General features: G+C 44.2%; 1 protein-coding gene across 6 annotated transcripts in view; it reads left to right on the forward strand.

Annotated features, from left to right (window-relative positions):
- GRID1 (glutamate ionotropic receptor delta type subunit 1) overlaps positions 1–23,873 on the forward strand; it is a 489,017-nt gene that overhangs the window by 388,487 nt on the left and 76,657 nt on the right. The gene's annotated exons all lie outside the window — the stretch shown is intronic.

The raw sequence follows: 23,873 nt of genomic DNA on the forward strand, positions 1-23,873 counted from the left end.
CTTTTCTCTTTTGTTTTCCTCTGAATAATATACATCCTGCCTCACAGGAGAAAATGTTATTCTTCAAGAGTGAATTAGTGCTATGCTGCAGAAGACATTTACTCTTATGAGAAATATTTTCTAATTTATTACACACTTAAATCTTGAAAACTGGTTTTATATTGGTAGGCAGGAATCCTGCAAGATATTTCTTGTGTGCAGTAACGATGCAATGCCATGAGCATCCTGTGAATATTATAGTGAAGACTGCACAACTTAGCTTATGTATTTTATTGTTAATTAAGATAGAATTGCTGTAATAGAAATATGAAAGATACAACACAATTGGCACTTGTCTTACTAAGGAAGACAGCTGAGTTTACAAATTACCTAAACACACTAGGATGTTTTAAGTGTAGCTGCTGCAAGAATTTGAAATAAATAAAAAATTCTGGAGAGGAAAATTCCAAAATGAAACATGCTCTGTCATGAAAAGTAAAGATTGATCTATTGGTGGTAGCTGGTGGAACAAAGACTGCCAAGGACTAGAAGTCAGTTAAAGTGGTTCCATGGCATTGAAATAAATTGTTGTGTTCTATGAAGGCTACCTTTAACACACTCAGGCAGGGGGGATGCTCCAAAAATATATGAAACTCTCAGTTGAACAGTTAGGTTCTGATTGGAACCCATGCTGTAAGTAGTTTCTAAACTGCTCAGATGTTTGAAATAAAGACAATACCATGGTATGATCAATGGGTCCTACATTAAACAGAGCTGACCAAAGAGGATTTCACAAATAATTAAAATATATGTGATTTCTTATTTTCATTTGGCCATTGGTTTCTGTGATTTGCTTTGATTTGTCTGAATTACAGAAGTGTAAGTGGAAAAACAAGCAATTTTTGTTTACATAATCATCTTTATCAGCTAAACATGAGATTCCTTCAGAGTCTAATTTGGCACAAGGATTCTGGACATGGAGCCAAAGTTGTGCAATATCTATTAGAAATTCAACAGAAGGGAGACAAGTATTTGAAATGCATAAAGTTGCAGGAGATATAATTGAAAATTTTCTGCTGCCAAAAATACGCCTCTGAACACTTCAGTTTGGCTCTTATATTGTGGTGACCAGAAAAGGCTATTTCTCAGTCCACTTTCATTTCTAGAAGATTGAAAACAAGGAAGTCTTAAGTTAATCACTGTGCGAATTATAAAAGATTATCTTATTGTCTTAAATTTGGAAAAAGTGTTGCCTATTTAATAAAAAAAAAGGTTCGTTTAGGGGTTGTAGGAATCAATCATGGCTCTTAGAAGTATGCTCCTCACTTTACGCACAAGTCTGCAAAACAAAAGTATCTGGTGCTGTGTGAGATGCTGTGGACTATCCCACTGTTTGCAGCTGCCGGTCCAGAAAAGCCTGAGTGTCCTGTCAGTGCTGTGTTATCCCTAGCACATGGATGCTATGGGACATTCCCTAGCACTTGGATACCATAGGGTGTTTAAATTTGGTCCCATTTTGTTACAGAACTCCCAAGTGGCTTTGCTTAAGTCACATAATTGCTTGATGCTTCAATGTTTACCTTCCAGTAAAATTGGCATGAACACCACAGAGCACAGGTTTGAGCCTTACTGGCAAACTGGGATGTGTGAGTATACACTATTAGGTGTTTCCTAATGTGCATTTCAAATATGCTACCACAGATACAAATGCTCTCACTTTGGTGTGTGCAGCACACTGACCAAATTGACACATAATCCAAAGGTGTGAGGTGGAAATAACTAAGATATCATTCAAAAGCAACCACAGGGCAAAGAAAAAGGTAAAATGACTAAATAGGAAAATTACTAAAATGGCTGATCTCGTATAGTGCTGATTACTTTTGATCCCTAGTGTGCTACTTTGAGGTTGTGCTGCTAGGTGGTTAATATAGGCAGGCTTAACTCTTTGGGTGTTAAATTCAGAACACTATTGAGTTCCCAAAAATTGAAAGGGAGGATAATTCTAAATGGGTAAAAAGCTAATGGCTGTGGAATACTGCTCTGAGCTAAAATAAAGTTCTGGAAATTATCCTTTCAGTCTAATATATAGTGAGAGTAAAAGTCAGCAATATGCTACGGAGGTTTGGAGAAGTACTTGGAAGAGATGATCCCTCTTAGAGCAAAATTACCATGGAACTACTGGAGTTCAATTATTTGGGCAGCTTGACTTTTTATTATTGCAGCAAAAATATGTTACAGCTTAGAAGTACTTTTAAAGGCTCAGAAAGTCATACGTGTCTTTTTCACATTACTTGGGTGGGAGACCAGTTCTGATTTATTGTCAGCTGCTTCCATTTTAGCCTTTGGTCAGGTTTAGCTGTGGAGGCATGTATTTTGGGTAGAAAACAGAGTCCTTTCTGTATGGTTTTATTTGTGTATGGAAAGCATCTGTAGTTATTCATCCCTGTCCAGACCCTACAAGAAATCTTTGCACTTAGGATCAGTGAGAGGATAGGGCAAGAGACTGTAATGTTGAGTGTTGAACCTTAGAGGGAATCCAGTCAAAAGCTTTAGATTGGACTTTTAATGCTGAGCATCCCTTACGAAGTTTCGTGGGGATCATTTCCACCAGAAAGATTCCTGGGAGGATGTCCAAGTCAGTTATTCAGATCTACAGGAATTTTCAGAGCTATTTTGCAGAGGCATCTTGACTCTCCTGATGTCCTGAGATCTGGTCTTTCTGCAGACCATTTTTGCTTCTGCTAGCTGTGATTTAGTTATGATTGCACCTAAATATATATATTTCATTGCTCAGTGTAGCTTCTTTATTCCACAAGTCACTTTGCCTTCTATCTTACTCAAGTCTAAAACCATGTGGTTTTGGTAAAGGCTGACAGAGGCTTTTGTGTATTTTGTGTGATACCATTTCCTTTGGGTATACTTAAGTGAAAGGGAAACTTCAGAAAATGCTCTAATTTCTTTGGTTTAAACATAAAAGAACAGGGTATGTCCATTAAGGTATATCACCTTGTTTTACAAAAGGCTCAGGCAATTGCTTTCTATTCACTGTGTGCATGTGGAAGTTTAGAAAGTGTCGTGTATTCAGGCTTAAAATAGAGATTTGTGAGGTGGCTTCTTGGGGCATTTGAAAGTTGAAGATTGCTAGAGAAACTGAAAAGGCTTAAATGCCTACTGCTTGATGATTCCCACTATGATTTACATTCCTGATATCTATAAATACCTTCAGAAATAGCAACCAGAATATCTGTATATTTTAAAAAAGGAAGAAAAATAAGTGGATGTAAAGTGATAAGGGAACAGAATAGATCAAAAAGGAAAAAGCAAAAATAAAGCTCATGTCCTACTTTCACAGTCCATTGGTCATAGAAGGAGAAAGAAAGGCAGGTCTACATTAATTCACTCCTTAGAGACCATCTGTATCATTAGCTCTTATTAATGAAAGCCTTGATGGAATTTTCAGAACATCTGGGCTGCTTCATACTTCTTATGTTCCTGCACTTGGGTAGATTCTACACAATATACGATCTGGATGATCCAGCTGTGCAGGCAGAGCTAAGGGAGTTGGAACTCCAGGGTGGCTTTCCAACAAGTCACCACATCACTGGGAGCTCTTGAAGTGTAAACCTATTTATTCTTGTTGGACTATGTGTGCAGAGAGCAGCATAACGGCTAACACACCTTGCAGGGATGTGATTAGGCTAAGTTAGATGATGCCTATAAGGAGCTTTATGATAATCTTCATCTTCCTCTTTGGCAGGAAGATTTTCTGTAAGTGTGAAATGATGTGAGTATTCCGTTTACTTTACGACAGGGAACATATTTTTTCTAGAGCAATCTGCATTTCTTCCCCAAGCTGGCTGTAATGAAAGCAGAATTAATGGTTTGCACATATTTTGTATTTCATAAGAAGCATTCTGTTCAAAATTATAATGTTTATGATTTGTTATTCATTTCTGTCAGTTGGTATGTTTTATTTTTTAAAAAAAATTAGGTTTTCTTGAAATATCATCAGCTTTGTAAACAGTTACAGTTGTTTCCTACAGCACTTCTGAGGCAGACTGCAGAAGTCACTGTAAGTAGTTTTTGTGATATGTTTCACAGCTGTTGAAACCACATTTTTGAATTCTGATACCATGGTTTAGTTGGGATTGTTACTTTTAGACAAAATCTCATTATTATCATGATGACAAATCCTATGCTTGTTATTCATTGCAAAAACAAATGGTATTTTCAGACTTCTGCAGTATCAAGTGCTTTCACCTACAAGAATATTGCCAAATCCCATCTTATGCTGCTAAAAGTTATATTTACACCAAAAGAATTATGTGATTCCTACTGTAGTTGAATCAGTTTTACTTACATGGAAAAATACATAACTTAATCATCTGGGTTTAGCTGTAAAACAGATTCCTGCCTCCTGTTTGCGCACTCCATAAACAGACACTTGGGTGCAGTATTTCAGTTTTACTGTCTGGCCAAGGTATCTTTCAGCAGAAGTGTAAGACTCAACTTATGGCTACTTTTGATCACTGAAATCCCTCTGTTACTTTGCAAAGGGCAGAGTCCATAGTCCTCTCCCTCTTCATAGAATGCAATTTCCACATATTTGAATTTGGTTAAACTTTCTCTTTCTGCTTGAGTTGGTTGAGTGTTGTGGTGCAATAATTTGGAAAAAGAGCATTGTTATTCATCCTATCGATGAATTGTGCATTGTGTCAAACTGAAGAAACAACTGAAGTATTTAACTCAATATAATAAACCCCTTCAATTTTTATTTCTGGTTTCCTGTGCATATGTGAGGAATAAAAATAAATGCGTTCCTTGCATATTCCGTAAGTTGAATTATTAATGGTGAAAAATACAGCTAAATGTATAGGAAATGTCTGTGATCAATTTTTAACTAATAGAAGAAAACTAAAGAAGAAACATAATAACCTTGAGCATTTTGGTTTGTTTTTTTCCTGAAATGAAATGGGGTCACTGCTTGCCCAACTTCTGCAAATTGGGCTTTTCTTTCTAGATGAAATATAGTTAATGTTGTGTATGCATTCATTGTAAAATTCGAGCTCAATTATTTCACTGAAGAGCGGGTAGCAATTTTGAAAATGTATTTTTTGTTGCAGCTATGTGATACTTAGTTGTTTTAAAGTTTTTTTAAATTCTAAACTATGTTTTTTTGAAAAGCATTGCCAATGGGACCTATGCTTGTGGATAAACTGTTACTTGTATTTGCAAATTGTGCCAGTGTCAACACTGAGTAAAAGGGATGTCTTGAAAATATGAGTTGGAATTTCTCCAAGCATGAGATCATGCTGATCTTCCCCTTTGGAAAACTGTTGATATGACATTTTCACAGTGTGAAGCTCGAAGGTAGATTTTAAAAAGCAGCCATATCTGAGGCAAGAGTGGGGCCAGCAATTGGTGCTGCAGAAGTTTCCACAGCCACCTGCACCACTACCTGTATGTTTAGAAATTCTGTTTCATTTCTAAGTCACATATTATATCATACCCACCAGGTTATAATGAATTGTGGGTATAACATTCTCCTTTTTTCACCCATATGCAGTAGTGCATAAAATTGGGATAATAGGAGTGCTAAAATCAGCCTTGTAAAATCAGTTGTATCTTTAATTATGGAGTTTTCACCAAAGCTCCTGTAATTTACGGATGAATCCTAGGGGGGTATTCAGAGTAGGATGACAAGAAAAGCCCCTTTCTGTACCTCAGCTGCTGAAGAATCTGTGCTGAAGTGTGGACACTGTGAAAAACCATGTTTCCATACAACAGCAGGTCAGGATTTACTTAGCTTGACAAAGAAAAGAAGTCTTTGAAAAAGAAATACACAAATTCTTTTTACCTTTTTGGAAATGGAAAAATGGAGATTATTTACAATTTTTCTTTTTCACAATATCAATCTTTAACAAAAACAATAAGCTCACTACTCCAGAAATGAGGAACAATGTCTTTTTTAATTTCATGCCCTGAGAAATATATTTGATCCATGGTTGTTTAAAATTCACACCTATTCCAGAACTTTCTGTTGAATGACAGAATAACTTTTTTTAATATGTCTGTTTAGCAAAACTGTTTTGAAACAAAAAAATAATACTGCTAATGATAATAATAATGCTGAAATACTCATATTGTAGCTGTCAGATGGAATAGATGTCATCTTGGCTTTTATAAGGACATAAAATAAGGAGATCGAACATCTCTTCATTTACAGCATGATCTCAGTGTCAGGGACAGTTGCAAGGACTGTATATTGAGGGAGACCATGCACAGTGTCTTCTCTGCAGTATTTGAAAAATGTTTTTAATTCTTCTAATGCTTGCTGCCTTGTATCTTTTGATAAACTGCAAATACATGTAGGCCAAGCATAATTTATGAAGTAATTTATTTCAGCAATAATATTAAAATCCAGGGTGACTCTGGTGCCTGCCTGTGTATATTGCTCTGATATATTCAATATGTCCAAAAGTGGATCTTTAAATATAGGTAGTTAATCTATTTGGTCATACTTCCATTGTAGTTAAGAAAAATGAAAGAAGTTTATGGTTTCTCTTTAGTCTTATTAAAATAAACAGCACAAATAGAAGTTAATGAAATTATCTAAATTTCCCTTTCTGTTTGTATTTTTATTTCTGCCATTTCATGCCAGATTACATTACTGTATATGAGTAAATACTTTCTCATGCAGATTTTCAAAAGACAGGTTTAATGAAAAGATTTCTTTGTGATCAGCCCAGATGTGGGACATGAGGAACTTCTGTGGCAAGAACTATCTGTCAAGTGGCAAGAACTATCTGGCTTCCTTTGACCTGGTTCCTTAATTTCATTATGCTTAAAAAAAGAATAATCCTAATTCCTGAATTTACCTTTATGGAAAGATACTTTCAAAAGGGCATCAGAGTCCTGATTAAACTTCTTTCTCTTTACTGACTAATTCACTGCAATTACAATATTTGGCAGAAATTGCCTGCTGCTATTCCAGTTCCTCACAGAACTGCCTTTAAAGTGAGGACTTCCTGTTTCCAAACTACACAGGAAACACTGAGTCTTACCTTAAAATGGTACAATCTATAATCAATGTGAGCCTCTGTTTGGGAAAGAATTCCAAAATATGCCTGGTCTAGTACCACAATATGCCTTGCAGTGGGAGTGGATGAGTTTATGTATTTGGGTAAAGTACACAAATGACATGTAATAAAACTTGTAAAAAAAAATGATTTGAAAAATCATTTTACTGGAATGAAGATAGGCTTATGTAACAACTGAAATAGAATATTCTTTCTGAACATGGCACAGTATGTCTGTACTTTTAATATGTTAATGAGTGTGATGAACAAACATCTACTTAACTGAAAACAGTATCTTTCCTATGAAAAGGCAAATTGCAGTCTCAAACAGACTTTACTAATGAGGCCTGAAGAACTTGAGAATATTGGACTTTGTTGGAAAGCAGATGAAATGAGAAATAAAGGAAAAACAACAAATAATCCAGGGATTCTCTTGCGCGAGGGCGTATTTGGCCCAAATGTCCGGCTAGCTGAAGCTGTGGATGGAGGTGGCCGACACCCCCGGCGCATGCAAAGCCAGCCCCCTTTGGCGTCTCAGGCCTCAGGCTGGGCTGGATGCGCGGAGCGGACGGAAGCGCAGAGGAACGAAAGACGAGGTGACCACAGGCTGGGGGCTAACTCCGATTTATTGATCGTCCGATGGCAGGGGCAGGAAGGGAGGGCGCCAACCAGCGTGAGGCCGGGAGTGGAGGGAGAGGTGCAGTTTTAAAACGAAGGGGTGGAGAGAGGAGGGGAGCCCAACTAGCCAATCCGGGAAGGATACAAACATAACTGACATAAGTAACCAACCAATCAATACAACATAAAGGAGGAGCCCCGGGACCGCAGCCAACCACAACCCCCAGAGAGGAGAAGATTCTGGAAATCTGGGAGGAGTGGGGGGTGATTGACTGGGCCCAGGGAGGAGGAAAAACTTACATATAAGGCGTACAGGGGAGGGGAGATTATATAACAAAGGGAGATTGGCAGTTGAGGGGGAAGGGGGTTACCATGGAAATCAACTGTAGGTAGGCAGTGGCGGGAAAACCAGGGGAGGGAGGAACCATTTTGCAGAAACTAGGGGGAGAATACATAAAATAGGGGAATAATTGGGGAAACTTAACAACACACCACAACATCTCCCCATTTCTTAACAAATAAAATGAAAGAACGCAAAAGTCCATATAAACTTAAACTTCAAGGACCCGCGGCTGGTCCGGCCAGTCTTCGTCTTCTTCGAGCTGGGGCTCGTCCGCCCATAGATGTTCGACGGGCGGCACGGTCGACCCCTCCTCATCTGCGGCTTCTTCGGCCTCCGAGGAGAGGTCCCCCAGCTCGATGTGCTCTTCTTTGGGCACTGTCGCATGATTAACGCTGGGAGAAGTGGCCCTGGATATCAGTCTCTGGACCAGACCGCGGATCACCATAACGAAAACTGAAAGGACAATCAAACTCAAAACAATTTTAATAATACTTTCAATAATGGAAGTGGCCCACCCGCTCAGGCCCCAACCCTTGCCGGGGTTTGGGGCCAGCGGTGTTGCAGCGGGGGCCATTGGGGAGATGTTACTGAAATGATACAAAACAGTAAAAGTACATCGAACTCATAAGAATGGTTCCTCCCCGAAAAGCCAACTTAAATAAAACATACTGGGTGACATATCCGGGAGTGGGGGAGAACAGGAGGAGACATGAAGGAGGAGGTCCATTGGTGGAGGAGAGGCTGGAGGGGAAGGCTCTTCCTCCACGGAGGGAAGGTCTGGAGGAGCAGATGGTAGTGGATGGTTTTGCCTCCTCCGCCGCCGCCAACACGCCTGCCGGACTTGTGGCACAGTCCCTGCTTTTGTCCCCTGCTTCGGGACGAAGGGCCTTACCCACTTAGATGGAACCCACTTGGGACCTGAGGGGGTAGACACGCAAGCGTATCCCCTCCCCCAGGTCACCAAGTCGAAGGGGCCCTCCGTCCGCCAGGTCTCCGGATCCTTAACCAGAACCGGAGGCCTGACTTTAGGCTGCAGCTGCTGGTGGCTGCCGAAGTGCCGGACCACTGGAGGATTTTGGCTGTCGAAAGAGCAATTAAGGAAGTTGAGGGTATACAAAGCTCTCGACAGCCGGACGTGGGGGGTCTCCACCTTCATCGCCGGTTGTTGGCGGGACAGGGTCTTCTTAAGGCTCTGGTGGGCCCTCTCCACCATGGCTTGGCCTGTCGGGGAATAGGGGATGCCGGTCTTATGGACTATTCCCCATTGCTGCAGGAAGCTCCGCAGCTCCTTGGAAACATACGCAGGGCCATTATCAGTTTTTAGGGCCCTAGGGATGCCCAAGACAGCGAATGCCTGAAGCAGATGCTTCTGAACATCCGCTGCCTTTTCTCCTGTGTGGGCAGAAGCGTAGATGGCACCGGAGAAGGTGTCTACCGAGACGTGGACGTAACACAGCCGGCCAAAAGATGGAACATGTGTTACGTCCGTCTGCCACACCTCGCAGCTCGCCAGGCCTCGGGGATTAGCTCCCGAGACCACGGTGGGCATCTGATGTTGCTGGCATTGGGGACATGTGGCCACAATCGCCTTGGCCTGGTCCTGCGTCAGATTGAACTGCCGAACCAGGCCGGGCGCATTTTGGTGGAAGAGCTGGTGGCTGATCTTAGCCTGGCCGAACACATCTGGGAGCGGGCCCTGCGTAACGGCAGCCGCGGCCAAGGAGTCGGCACGGCGGTTGCCCTCCGCGATGAACCCGGGCAGGTCAGTGTGTGACCTCACATGCATCACATAAAATGGGTGCTCGCGGTGGGAGACCAACTCGACGAGCCTGTTTAATAATTCGAATAACCTTTTGTTGGTGACCTCTTGAAGAACTGCATGTTCTGCTCGAGACACTACACCTGCGACGTACGCAGAATCTGTAACCAGATTGAAAGGTCCAGGAAACCTCTGGAAGGCCCTGACGACTGCATCTAACTCAGCAACCTGTGGAGAGCCCTCCACAGTAACAACATCGGTCTCCCACTGCTGAGTCTGAGGATCCTTCCAAGTCATAACCGACTTGTGGGATGCTCCAGATGCGTCAGTAAAAACAGTCACGGCATCCAGTGGTTCCCTACTTTGGACCTTAGTTAGAGATAATTTGAATTCCGAATTAAACAATTTGTGGGCCGGCCGATCAACTGCGACGCGCCCAGTGTAGCTGTCCAACGCAAACTGTAGATATTCATTAGTCTGCAACAGTTCTTCAAAGGTCTTTAATTTTAATTGGCCCGCTTCCAATTTAATTGGAATGTGAATACATGCAAAGTCACATCCTGCCAGCTCCCTGATCCTCGATCTTGCCTTGAGGATCAGTTCGGCTACCAACTCTTGTGGCCGTGTCATCCTTTTGGACCTGTGGTGGCTGAGGAACACCCACTCTATGATTAAGAGGGGGTCACCCAGACCCTGGTCCTTCAGATCTTGGTCCCACTGATGGATCATGCCATGGAGGTGTGGCAGCTTTCCCAGTATAATAAATTTGAATGGCAGGCCCGGATGGTACCGATGGGCCTGCCTGGCCGAAATAATTTTTTGCACCTTCTCCAGAGCCACCTCCGCCTCTGGGGTGAGAGTCCTAGGGGAACTAAGCCCCTCTCCCCCTTTCAACAAATTGAAAAGGGGGGCTAGGTCTTCGGTGGGAATGCCTAGCCAGGGTCTCACCCAATTTAAAGACCCACACAGTTGATGGACATCTGCTAGGGTCTGGACTTTCGTCCGAATAGCCAATTTTTGCGGAACAATGGTCCGCTTTGTGATTTGGAGGCCCAGGTACTTCCAAGGTGGCATCCGCTGAATCTTATCCTGCTGGAGCTCAAACCCTGCAGCAACCAACGCATTGGTTGTCAGGTCAAGCGCATGGGCAAGTAGACTGTGGTCGGCCGCACACACGAGGATGTCGTCCATATAGTGATAAATGATGACGGCATCCCCGAGGGCTGTACGTAAAGGTGACAGCAGCGAAGCGACGTACCATTGGCAGATCACAGGGCTGTTCTTCATGCCCTGTGGCAATACCCGCCAATGATAGCGCTTGGCCGGGGACTCACGGTTGATAGACGGAACCGTGAAAGCAAAGCGCGGAGCATCGTCCGGGTGAAGGGGAATTTGGAAGAAACAGTCTTTTATGTCAATTACTGCCAAATTCCAATTTTGGGGGAGCATTGCTGGGGAGGGCATCCCTGGTTGGAGAGATCCCATGTCAACAATTAAATCGTTAATTTGGCGGAGGTCGGTCAGGAGCCGCCACTTATCTTTATTGGGCTTCTTGATGACAAAAACAGGGGAGTTCCATGGAGACATGGACTCCTCGATGTTGCCCTTAAGTAGCTGCTCCTGCACGAGCTCGTTGAGCGCCTTCAATTTCTGTTTATTAAGTGGCCACTGTTGGACTTGTACTGGTCTATCAGAAAGCCAATCCAGCTTCCAAGTCCGGCGCTCATCAGTGGCCACTGCCCGAAAAACCTGGGGAGCCTTGGGCAGGTCAATTCTGGCTCCCCACTGGGCTAGCAGATCTCTCCCCCAGAGAGGCTCGCTGTAATCTAAAACGAACGGGCGCACTGAAGCCAATTGCCCGTCGGGCCCCTTAATTTTGACAACGCTCTTCGATTGTTTGGCCAATTGTAGACCCCCGACACCAGAAATCGTGCCCGCTGCACTTTGCAAGTCCCAATGCGACGGCCACTCCCGAGAGGGAATGATCGTCACATCTGCACCCGTGTCCAAAAGACCCCTAACGACCTTCCGATCCCCGCCCAACGAAAGCTGGCATGTCAGGCGGGGCTTCTCCCTCCCCACGAGCTGCGCCCAGGCCACCGACGGAGGCGATGTCTTCTCCGCTCCGCTGCTCCAGTGGTCTTGATCGGGCACGGGGATGGCCTGGGCGATAACCTGTCCCTTGGGAAGGAGAAGTGGGGGTCGGACACAGTACAGCCCTACCGCGAAACGATCCCGGTCGGTAGTGACCAGACCGGGGATGATATGCACGTCTCGCGGCGTGTGCTTAGTGTCACCGATGACAGTCCACCTGCAATGTCCTAGTTTCCTCCAGCGACCCGGATGTTGGAGGTCGACAGACACCAGCTGGATGTTACTGCTAGGGATATAAAAATCCCTAGTTAGCTGCAGCCTGTAAGGGGAAGCAGAGGACAAGGTGTTAAGCGCAGGAACTGCACCACAGGTATTAGTCAAGTCCGTGAAGTGAGTCAAGTCCGGCAAAGTGAAATTTGGCGGCGGCATTCCCTCATCTCCTTCCTCCCCGCGTTGTGATGTTGTGCCCGCCGCATTTTTGTCTTGGCGCAGGGAGGGGCTGCGCTCTTGGTCTAGTTTTTTGACAACTTTTTCTCCCTCTCCCTCTGTCTCCTATAGTTCAAATAGTCCAATCTCATTGGACACTGGGGCATCCAGTGCCCAATCTCGCCACATAGGTGGCAGGGGTGGGTGTCCGATGTTCTTCTGCTGGGCCCTGGTGTCGGTGGCCCAGCAGCGGGGGCAGCCTCAAGATCGAATGGCTCGGGCTCGGGGAGGTCGGCAAAGGCTACGGAGTTACGGCGCGGGCGCACAGGGAGTGGAACATGAGCCACTACCGCCTCCATCATTGCCTCCACCGTGGGCCGGGGAGTTCGGGGGAGAGTCCGAATAGCCTTCCGGCATTCGGCATTGGCATTGTAATATGCCATCTTTCTTAACATGTACTCTCTCTCCCGGTCCCCGGACACCTGTGCCTCCACGAAACGGTAGAGGCGTTCGATGAAGGCTAAGTAGGGCTCTTGCGCGCCCTGCCGCACCTCGTCCTCCTCCCATTGGGAGGTGACGGTTGCCAGTTTGAAGAAGGCTCGCTCCGCAGCCTGAGCCGATACCGTCAGGTGTTGAGGAAAGAGAGCCCGAGCCTGTGCTGCCCCATTTGCCCATTGCCCCTCGCCCAACAGCTGTTCCTCCTGCACTAACAGGCCGTCCGCATCGTGAGAAGTGGCAGGACTCCCCCAAAGATCTGGGAGAGCCTCCACAATCTCACTCTTCCACTCCTTCACCCATATGCGAAACTCCATAGGGCCGGTTAGACTGGAGAAAAGAGCCCTCAGGTCAGCGGGCACCAGATCTCCCTGCGCAAGGGCATTACGGAGCAACCCCCGGAAGTATTCAGACTCCCGGGAGTAGTCCTTCTGCGCCTTGCACAGTTCCTTGATCCGGGCTGGTGCTAAAGGCACCCACTGCGCCAGAGAACTCCCCTCTCCAGTCAGGGTGTAAGAAACCGGGGCGGCTTCCAACAAGGGCACCGGCCCCGGCCTCCGGTCATCCACTCCCCCCCCCCCGGAACACAAAGCGTGGGAACCGGAAGGGGAGGCGTGGGAACCGGAAGTGGAAGAGGTCGAGGCGGGGCCTGGTAGCGAGGCAGGGCGAGGGGGTGGGCACGACACACCACCCCTCTCCGCCCCCTGGGTGGAGCTTGGGGGCGGAGCCGAATAGGAAGGAGTAACAGGAGAGGGATCCACGGGGGGCTGAACCGGGGGAGGGGATACGGGAGGAGCCGAAGGAGGAGCCGACTGAGGGGGAGGAATCTGGGCTGGGTCAGTGGAGGGCTGTACCGGAGGCGGTACAGGAGGCGGAGAAATGGGAGGAGTCGAGGGAGGAGCTGAATACGAGGGAGGAGCAGAGGCGGGGTCAATAGGAGGCTGGACCGGGGGCGGAGCAACGGGCGGGATTGAAGGAGGAGCGGTAGGCGGGACCAAGGAGGGGTACGAGGGAGGGGTAACCGATGAAGGGGTTGGGTCAGGGGGGAGAAAGGGGTTGGGATTCGGGAGAAAGGGATTCTGGGGAAGAGAAGGGGCCCTGGCGGGAACGGCCATGTGGCCGGCGCCATTTTGGGCACCCTGGGAGCCATCTTCTAACTCTTCAATAAACCGAACTTTAGGTCTAACAACCGGGGACTTGGGGGCAGGGACAGGGGGGTCGGGACGGAGAGAAGCCTGGCCAGGGCTCCTCGAAGGGGGAGGCCGAGCAGGTCGAGGGGGAGCAGGGGCAGGTGGAACCCCCTGCTTCTTGTCGGCCTTCAAAATCCCCCTCGAGGGCTCCTGCCTGTGGGATGGGGGGGCGGAATGAGGGACAAGGGCAAGCGAACGAGGAGAACGTGGGGACAAACCAGAACTTGCGGGCCCTTTCTTCGGCTCCCCTACTGGGCGGAGAGTGGCAAGCACAACACCCGCCCAGTACGCCACGTTAGCCAGATTCGTCTCCCCAGACTTCACGGCTTCGTTTAATTTGGCCACAACGGCTGTCCAAAAACGTGGCTGCTTCACAACTTCTGGGGAGACGTTGGGGAACTTCGAAAAGACCCACTTAACCAATAACTTTAACTCTGGTTTGGGCGGCTTGTGCCCACCAGTAAATAACAACCCTCTAACATAATAATATACCTCTTTCTGTTCCTTTCCCAAGCCCGCACCCATGGCACCTTTCTAGCAGCAAAAGATTTCACTACTAGAAAGGGGGAAAGGAAACCGATGACACTCCCCTCTCGCCCGGGGAAAAACGCAAACGAAAACACCAAACCGCTAACGACGAGCCTCCGCCCTCCCACCGCCCCGAAGTCCGGGAAAAGGTGCGAGGGACAAGGAAGTAGGGTGGTGGGTCCGGCCCCCGCGTCCGGGGAGAGTCCGGCTCCCACAGGAATATTAAAACAATAAAATTGGGGTTTTAGGGAAGAGGGTGGGGGGCAGGTCCCCAGAGCAGGGCCCGTACCCCTAGGGGAATGTTTAAAAAGGCGGAGGGGAAGCCCGGAGAGTCCCCGGAGAGAAGGGGCCCGGACTTACCAATCTCGTCGATGCGGCAACCAAAAATCGGGCGAGGGGGCTTTCGTTCCTGGAGTCCTCCTCAGGAGGTGCGGAGGGCTGGGACTCCAATCCTCGGGGAGCGCTACCCCTAAAACGGGGTCTGCTACCACCCGAGGTAGGTTGACGGCCAAAAGAAACTGTAAGTTCCACTCCGCGGGGTCCGGTCAGTGGTCCGATGTCCAGATGTCCACCTTCGGGCCCCACGTTGGGCGCCAACCTGCGCGAGGGCGTATTTGGCCCAAATGTCCGGCTAGCTGAAGCTGTGGATGGAGGTGGCCGACACCCCCGGCGCATGCAAAGCCAGCCCCCTTTGGCGTCTCAGGCCTCAGGCTGGGCTGGATGCGCGGAGCGGACGGAAGCGCAGAGGAACGAAAGACGAGGTGACCACAGGCTGGGGGCTAACTCCGATTTATTGATCGTCCGATGGCAGGGGCAGGAAGGGAGGGCGCCAACCAGCGTGAGGCCGGGAGTGGAGGGAGAGGTGCAGTTTTAAAACGAAGGGGTGGAGAGAGGAGGGGAGCCCAACTAGCCAATCCGGGAAGGATACAAACATAACTGACATAAGTAACCAACCAATCAATACAACATAAAGGAGGAGCCCCGGGACCGCAGCCAACCACAACCCCCAGAGAGGAGAAGATTCTGGAAATCTGGGAGGAGTGGGGGGTGATTGACTGGGCCCAGGGAGGAGGAAAAACTTACATATAAGGCGTACAGGGGAGGGGAGATTATATAACAAAGGGAGATTGGCAGTTGAGGGGGAAGGGGGTTACCATGGAAATCAACTGTAGGTAGGCAGTGGCGGGAAAACCAGGGGAGGGAGGAACCATTTTGCAGAAACTAGGGGGAGAATACATAAAATAGGGGAATAATTGGGGAAACTTAACAACACACCACAACATTCTCTGTTACAGTGAATGAGTTAGGGAAATATCCTGCTGGTCAGTATTGACCAAAGCAGGTAGCCAGATAAAGGTTTACATTTAGGAAAAGGAAACAGCATACAAATAGTTAAATCTGACACCAGTTATTTGCTTTTAATTTACTTGCCAAGAGCAGTTTCCCTGAGTATCAGCAGAATGAGAAAAAAGAGAGCTTGCTTGCCTGTGGCAGTAAATTCCTCTCCGTTGGAATATCCCCCAAAGGTCCCAAAAGGGTGTGCTTTTCTCAGAACAGCATTTGCACTTGTTCTCACTGTGTCTGAAATTCTTGTGCTGTCTTCTGGTCCTGCCCTTTCTCTCACCACCACAGGACTTTGGGAAAATAAGAAAAGGGAAGTCAGATTCTTTCTCCTGGATGCCCTGTGTTCTGGGCTACTGTGTCAGGGGTGAAAGTGGCAGTGACATTTTGTGTTAGGTGGCTGAGGGACTGGTGATTCCACATTTCAGCTGGTCGAGGGAATTGCTGGTTTCAGCAGGTTAGCCTCAATATCTCCCTGCACTGTTCACTGTAAAGTCTTACATTTTTCAAGCTTTATGCATCAGTAATATTTTGTAACAATGCTCTGAAAGAAGTGGGAATGTTTTAAAGTAGGTGAAACAGCAAAATCTAGGGATGATATCTGGCTGATACCAGTTATTGGGCGTTTGTCTGGGTGGTTTTAAGTAAGGATTGTTATCTAAATATACATGACGTTGGTGAAATTCAAAAGCAGTCTAAAACTATCCAAATACTGTGGTTGGCCAGAGAGGTGACTAAAGGTACTGATGCTTTTAGTTCCTGGAGCCTTACCAGAAAGTAGTCCTAGACAAGTACGAAAAAAAAAAAAAAGTTAATATTTAGCAACTAGGAGTGTGGGTGATACTTAATTGTATGAGAACATTTCAGTTTGAGTAGTTGTGGCATCATCTCTAATTTTCTTAAAGCTTCATGTGCAATTTATTCTGCCATAAGATACAGTAAGGCACGAGTTTGCTTTGCAAGATTGCTGTCTGAGCTGTATTGAATCTAAACTGAGCTCATGCTCTCAAGCTGCTCTTCAATACCAAAATACAACTGTAGCTATTTGCATTTCAGTAGCACCTGGAGGCTGTGGTTTTGTTATACTGAGAGATGTCCAGGTAATTAAATGTGTAATTATTGTGTAATATGTAAACCATGTGTTTGTATGTTCAGAAATCTACTACTGCTGTTTTGCCATTCTGACAGGAAAATGCTGTCATAATCTAAGTTTGGAGAACATTCAGTGTTGGGACTTCTCCAGGGTGTGTGCCAAGATAGGGATGAATATTCCTCTGGATCAGGTGTAAGGTGTGACTTTCATGGTAGGTATAGCAAACAGTGCTGCTCACAGCTCAAACTTGCAGAGAAAGCAGCTCCCTTCTGGAACAGAGTCTGAAGCTGTGTCTGCTTTTTTCTTTCTTTTCTCCTACATTTTAAAATAATAGGGAGTGGAGTATTTCATAATAGGCTTTCCAAACTTCTCAGTAATACTACATGATGATTGCACTGGAGAAACAAGTGTTATCACTCCATGGCTTTTGGGTTTTCTTTCTAGGGCAAGAGAGGGCAAAAAGATAACACAAAACATTTCCTTTATGAGCATGGGGGAAGTGCAATGAGGTTTTGTTGTTATTTTTCATTAACTCTGATTGGTTTCTGAGTATTCAGTAGAGGACTGTGCCTCAACAGACTCACTGAAAGACCATTCAGCATTCAGGGCTTTCTTCTCTTTTTGAACACAAATAGGAGCACAGTAACCAGTGAAGCAAAAAACACAGATTTGCTGGCTGAGCTGGCTTAAAATTAAAAAAGAAATCTGAATCTAGGGTACAGCCCACAGACTCTGCTACTGTAGTGTGGCTCTTATTACAGCACATTTCAGTTCCTTTCTTAATTAAAACAAAATGTCTAGTCTTGTCGGGATCTCGAGAAGCGTCTCTTACGTTAGAGGCTTGTTCTCTGTGTTTGCCTCTCTTCCTCTCATGCATCCCCTACTTTCAGACCCAGCTGATGGAGCATTGTGTTCTGTGCCCCATAAATTTCTCTCTGTTCAGGAGAGAAGCCACAATGTCCCCCATTTTGGCAAGAAATCCAGGGTGAGACTGTGTGTATACTGGCTCGGAAAGACTGGTACCTTCCTCTGCTGCCCAATCACAACTTTTTAATAGAACTCAACACATTGTCATACTTGAATGGAGAGATTAAATAGATTCTATCCATTCTCCAAAACTATAATTATTTCCTTCATGTTTCTATTTTGACTAACAGATGTATTTTGACTTACAGATGAATTGTTCAAAGATCTATAGCTAACTGTGGTTTGATTTATTAGAAAAGTAAGGAAGAAAATGTAAAGTGCCTAGTGTTAAATCTCAGAAGAAGAGAAATTTTCACATATGTTTTCATTCTTTATGTAGTGTGCTTCTGTATATTTTTCCTATGGGTGGTATTACAGGACTTTATTATCAATTCTAGCGTGTCAGACAGGACTTAACACCATCATAACCCTTTATCCATGATGAATTCTGTTTAGTCTTTTTAATTATCCACATACAATGCTCCTTTTCTGTTTCTTCCACTCCCGAGCTGCTATGCAAAACTGTCATTTATTGTGGCCAGTTGAGAAAACCAAATGGGAAATATGGACTGGATGGCCTTTTGTTATTTTATTCTTTTCTTTTTCGGTGAGATTTCATAAGGAAAGGAGCTCAGATTACACTAGAAGGTCATTTTTCAGAACTAATGGAAATTATAAGGTAGTAAGTTGTTTTGGCTTTAGAACAATTATAATTACATTAGGGTTTTTTTAACATAAATTATTATGATTTTTCAAGTTCACAGGATAGAGTTATGACTTTTAACAAGCACACTGCAGGCAAAACACAGAATAGCTTGGACTGGAAGGGTCCATTCCTCTTTGACCTGTCACCCCATGAGGGTAAAAAGTCCCTCTTCAGCTTTCTTGTAGCCACCTTTAGGTAGTGGAAGGTGCTATAAGGTCTCCCTGGAGTCTTCTCTTGCCCAGGCAGGATAACCTCAGCTCTCTCTGCCTGTCTTCCTAGGAGAGGTGCTCCAGCCCTCTTGACCATCTCCTTAGCCTCCTCAGGACTTGCAACAGCAGGTCCACATCTTTGTTTTCAGTTGGAGACCTGAGAGCTGGATCCTGATATTATCAGAAAACAAATTTTCTTGCTTAAAATGCACCAGTTGCCAAGAACAGGTACACTACAGCTGGTTTCTTCATAATAAACAGCACTTCAGAGAGGATCTTCACCTGCCTTCTGCTCCTGCTGCCTGGCAGGTTATCTTTCTCTATTCTCACAGATTTTGAGCAAAATATTCCTTAAGAACCTTTGCTCATCTTGCCTGTGTCTCTGTACAGGAGGATTTATGGTAGGTATTTTGAGTATTGATACTGGATTTTGAAGATAAGCTGCCCTTTTTTTGGCAAAGAAATAGAGTTATCCAGATCCCCTAGAAGGATGAGAAGAATTGGAGCAGCAAGGATCTCTGCAGCTTCCTTCCCTCCTGTGTCTCCCAAGTTAGCCTGCCCACATTAATAATCTCCATTGCTCCATGGCAGTTAGTCAGGCTGCAGCAAAGATTAAATATCCTTTCCTGTAGCTGAATTAACTTTCTAGATGTAGGTGGTATAAAATAGGTACATCAGTGTACCTACTGCCTCTCTGGCTTTAATTATTTCAGAAATGCTGTCCTTTCTGAATTCATAATAACTGTGGCTATTTCCTGGCTTAAAAGTTTTTTGTCAGACTAGCAGCAAGGCTCTGTAGGGCCTGACTTTCTAGTTGAAGTGAGCTGTTTTAATTCTGAATTTGAAACACCCCTCTAGGATATTCCCCTTCTGTAGCTCTGGCTTTCTTCACTAGGTATTTCACAGTCCAGCCCAGAAAGACAGTGTGTGGATTAATACTGCTCCAAATCAGGAGCCAAGGAAGGGATTTTTTTCTCCTCCTTTTCCAGTAGAAGTAAATACACCTCAAACCCAAAGCATTTGTGTACAGCCACGATCTGCCCCATCATTGCTTCAAATCCTTCCCTGTTCACCATGCTTCCTGTCACCAAAAATAAGGATTAACAGAATCTTCCAGCACAGAAATTGGGATGGCTGCTAGTTTGATCTCTCTTAGTTGCAGAATTTCTTTACCTTTCTGTTGGCATCTCAAAATCACAGAATCTCAGAATGAGCTGAGTGGGAAGGGACTTACAAGGATCATGAATTCCAGCTTCTGGCCCTGCACAAGATCACACCATGGGCCTGAGAGTGTTGTCCAAAGGCTTCTTGGTGCTGTGACCACTGCCCTGGGGAGCCTTTCAGCACCCAGCCACTCTCTGGGTGAAGAGCCTTTTTCTAGTATCCAACCTAAGCCTTCCCCAGCACAACTTCTGTTCATTCCCTTGGCTCCTGTCTCTGTCAGCACAGAGGCCAGCTGGGCAGCACACAGTGCTCCGTGCACTGGGAGCACAGGCTGTCAATGTGAGCAATCCCAGAAACCTGGGGATCCAGTGATTCACAAGGAAGGGACCTCCAGCTGCCCTGCATCTTCAGCAAGCTGACAGAGTCTCTTGATTTAAATACTGGCTTGATTGACAACATCTCTGCTGAAATCCACTTCAGGACTAGTTCTTTTGCCTTCCTGATGTATTTGTACTGGAGGATATCTGGTCTCAGCTGTCTCAGATTTCTTTTATGTCACAATGTGCTCAATTGTATATCCAAATGGTGTCCCCATTTTTTGTTGCTGTTAACCATTTGCATAAACATGCTGCATCTTCAAATTTTGGGCAAGACTATAAGGCATGCAAACTCTTATAGATGTATACTGCATCTATAGATTTCACTGTCTCCTAATTTTCTCTGTGGCATATGAGAATCTGATTTTCGTGTCAGTTGCTTAAAAAAAAAAAAAAACAAATCAACAAAAAGCAATTCTTCTGGGAGCATTTTGAAGGCTTTATATGGACACATTTTTGAGATGGAAAAAGCACAGCAGTAGGATTCATTACTTTGCTTTGGTGTGCTGACTAATGCTGTCAAAAATTCAATGTTGAGAAACAAGACGTGCCCAGTGGAAATGCAAGGATATAAGAAAACCAGAAAGAATTTATGGATACTAGTCATCAATAAACCTGACAGACAATATCACTGCTTCCTTTAGCTGATTACAAGCTAGAAATACAGCTGTGTTTTCCAGAGTGTACATTATATTACGGAACTTAATATTGCTGTGAGGAAGAGATTTTCTGCATCATCTCTGCATGGTGTTTTGCAGACAGTCCTGCAGTGTCCCTCACAGTTCTCTGGGCTGGCTCAGCTGCAGCACAGGCAGGGCTCAGCTCTCTCCCTTTCCCTCAGCAGAGGATCTGAGCTCCCATCAGGATAACACACCTGGGGCACTCCTGATCTGGTTACTGCACAAGGAGAGCAGCCTCATGTCTGCTCAGGGAGTGCAGAAAACTGGGATATTTGGGATGCTTCAGTTGCCTCCAGTACAGGAAATTGTAACGTTCCTGTGTCACCTATCAGCTGATGAGGATTTGATAGATATTTTTGGACAATCCCAAAAAAATGGCAACAGGTTGTCTAGTAATAGTTTAGAAAGAAAAGTAGGGCAAATTTGGATATAAAGAAAATGCAGGCTAGTTTAGCACATGTGCAAATATTTAATTAAATCAGGTGGCATTTTTTAAAATAATAGATTTTTTCATAGACTTAATAAATAGTTCATCTTCTAGGTCAACTTTTTTGTTGATTTTCAGAAAGCTAAGAAATGTTTTGGCCATCATTTTTATCTATGTGATTTTCAGTTTCAGGAACTAATTCCATATAGGGAATCTTTTCTATGTGTATAATACATACATTAGCTTCTTTCATGTAAAGGTAAGGCTTTTTGGTCAAAACCTAAATAGATTTTACCCCAATTTCACCACTAAAAGCAATAATTCCTTGCACTGTAACTGGCAGGCAGTGAGTACAACCAGTGCAGGTGGGGGTTCTGTTTTCAGAAAGGCAGCACATCTAAGGCCACCCAGCTAAACACACCAAACATACAGCAGCCCTTTAGCTGCTTTTTCTCTGCCTGTTGCTTCTCTTTGCAGCCACTCCAGACACCTTTGATTGCGTGTGCATCATTAGCAGGCGTCTCTAGACCTCAGCTGAGAGTTTATTAAAACCAGGTATTTTCTAATCATGAATGTGTTTCTGATTCTAATTTAAAATTTATAAGGTCTCCTTTATTAAAGCTTACTCTCACTTGGCATTTCTTTTAATTATCTGAGAGAAAAATGCACAAACTTTTTATTTCCTTTTAATTTTTCTTTTGCAAAGACTGAAATACTGAATTCTAGCTAGCTGGAATTCTAGCTAGCTGAACTTTGATGTCTTGCTTCTACTGCTGCCTTTTGTCTTCATAGAAATTTGGTCTCCCTAAGGTTACCTTCATATGAAGACCTTTACACTTCTGCAGATCTTTATTTTTCCTTAGTAGAAAATGAGGCTGCCTCAGAAATGGGTTTTGAATGGGTTTTTAAATTTCCTCTTCCTTCAACTGTGGATTTGCTTCATTCTGTATCATGAAACAGCTTTTTATAAATATTTTCTCTTACTGTTTTGTAGTAATCTGCTTAAAAGGACCCAAGCCTGTTTATTTGCCATGACAAATAATGTGCTCTACCTGGTCATCTCCCAGCTAGATAATTTCTAATTGTCTTAATAGATGTGTTTGGAAGATAGTGATTTATATTGAATCATAGGCTATCTTGAGTTGTGAGGGACCCACTTATATAATCTAAATGATTAATTTAATATAGGGGCCAGGATACAAGTATATAGAAAGCACCTTGTTTACAAAAATTCTTCAGTAGTATAGGGTGTTTTTTAATGCATGTTTTAAGGGATTTATCTGGAGAATGTGGGGTGGGGGAGAAAGGACATCTGGGAAGAGCAGCTGCCTGGCTTCTTGTGAAAATTAGGTGCCTTTAAGGTGGCCAAAGTTCAGTAATGAAGTGCAAATTGATTTGGATCTGATCACAGTCTGGTTCTGTCCCTTTCCCCGCCTAGCTTGTGTTTCCTTTAGGTGTATAATGTTGGCCATAATCTCTTGTTTAACTTTCTTGCTTGTATTACAGTGCAAATTAGCCCATTTTGCCTAGCTAGTTTCTTCTTGAAGTTTATTCTCAGTTGTGTTGTTTCTCTGAGTTTGAAGCAGATTTTTAGCTCTATTAGTTAATTTGTGATGCAAATTGACTTCCATTGAGATAATTCTAAGCTGCTAGTTCCCATCCTCCTGAAAACTCCCTTGACTTTCCCCTTCTCCAACTATTGTGTGCTTTGAAATGATTTACCTGTCATGTCTCTAACTGTTGACATTGTGTCTTTCCACTGCAAAAATTACTGAATACATGTGCAAAAAGATGAAGGGCCCTTAGGATGAAAATATCTATACTACAGTGATTATGCCAACTGATAAAACTCTCAACTGCATGTGGTTGTTTTTTCTTCAAAACAAGAAAAAAAAAATTAAAATTTCAGATGTATTATAAACCTCTGATATGGTTTTTTGAAAAAAAATGATAGACATCTACTTCAATAAGGTTTTAAACAATCTTTCAACTTCAGTACTTTGTTAGATTATGCCCTCAGGAATCTATTCTTTTTATAATTATGACCCAGAGGAAATATTCTTGAACAGTAAGATTTTTCCATGCTAATAGCACAGTAGATGTAATACTGAATTCATGATTGTTTAAAAGCTTTCTGCCAGTATGAGGTAAAATGAACCAGCATCTTTGAAACAAGATACTTCTTTGGGTTGAATCAAGAACTGTAATAAAGGCAAAATAAATTCTCAGAAACATGTTGAAAATTAGTAGGTTGAAGATGAAAAGAGTGAAATTATTAATAAGAGAGTTTCTTTCATTACACAACAATAGGTGCCATTTGTGTTGTTGGGAGATTTGTGGTTAAAATCAAAGGATCTGTGTTCTCTCACCACTGTTCTCTTGTCACCTTTTACTTCAAT

This window comes from Melospiza melodia, chromosome 9, assembly GCF_035770615.1.
Source record: "Melospiza melodia melodia isolate bMelMel2 chromosome 9, bMelMel2.pri, whole genome shotgun sequence".
NCBI classification, from domain to species: Eukaryota; Metazoa; Chordata; class Aves; order Passeriformes; family Passerellidae; genus Melospiza; species Melospiza melodia.